The sequence below is a fragment of the Brassica napus genome, chromosome C5 (genome assembly GCF_020379485.1).
Source record: "Brassica napus cultivar Da-Ae chromosome C5, Da-Ae, whole genome shotgun sequence".
NCBI lineage: Eukaryota > Viridiplantae > Streptophyta > Magnoliopsida > Brassicales > Brassicaceae > Brassica > Brassica napus.
Window position 1 is genome coordinate 31,550,783 of NC_063448.1, and position 1,065 is coordinate 31,551,847.

The following is a 1,065-nucleotide window of genomic DNA, read 5'->3' on the forward strand; positions in this document are numbered from 1 at the left end:
GTGTCACAGATTCCCTACTCTGGGTTACCGCACGAGCATCCTATGGACCATTTGGAACGGTTCGAGGATCTAATCGCTGCCATTCGGATGGAAGGAGTCCCCAAAGATGACCTGCTGTGCAAGCTCTTCAGATACACGCTGAATGGAGAAGCGATGCACTGGCTTAGGCAGCAACCCACATGATCTTTAACATCCTGGAGCGACATCAAGAATGCTTTCTTACGAAACTTCTTCGATGAGGCGCGCGCTGAAGAACTTCGGAATAAAATTCCCACATTCTCGCAGAAGGCTGGAGAGTCTTTCAAAGATGCGTGGATTAGATTTAGGTTCTTCCAGCGAGACTGTCCACACCACGGATTTAACGAAGTGCAGCTGCTAAGCACTTTCTTCCGAGGTCTCGCCTTACAGTATCAAATGGCCCTTGATACGGCGAGTGAAGGAACCTTCACTACTCAGAATCCGTTGGAAGCTGTGAGACTTATCGAAAACTTTGCTAACTGCAGCAGCACCAAAAACACTGACTCTGAACGGAAGAAGTATGTAGCCTCTAACGGGAAGGAACAGATGGATGAAGTAAGAGCTAAGTTAGATGTGGTGCACGAGCTTCTTAGGAAGCAAGTCTGTTCAGCTGAAGGAGAAGTAGCAGATACAGAAGGAGAAGAAGATGTGAACTACATCGGAGGTACCGGATTTCAAAAATTTGGAAACCAGGGCGGAAACAGAAACTTCTTTGGAAATGGCCAAAGAAATAACCAAAGTTCACAATTTCAAACACCCTTCAACAACAACAAGAGCTACTCGAACTCTTACTATCAAAATCCACCACCCCAGACTCATGAAAGAAAGATCGAAGAAATGCTTGATCGAGTACTGTTGGGACAACAACAAATCACCGTGGATTTCAACGGTAAGATAGACTCTGCCTACAACAATCTGAGCACCAAAATCGAGACCTTAGGGACTCAGGTGAGAAAACTTGAAACCCAAGTAATTCAGACGGGCGAGACTATAAAGAGGCAAGAAGCTTTCGCTAGAGAGGCAGGAGCCGACAAAGGAAAACACCAC

At 46.1% G+C, this 1,065-nt stretch overlaps 1 non-coding gene across 1 annotated transcript; it reads right to left on the minus strand.

Annotated features, from left to right (window-relative positions):
- Positions 1-253: 253 nt before the first annotated feature.
- Positions 254-359, minus strand: LOC125588179. The gene has a single exon (XR_007324573.1). It is a non-coding gene; the product is annotated as a small nucleolar RNA R71 (small nucleolar RNA).
- Positions 360-1,065: the final 706 nt, after the last annotated feature.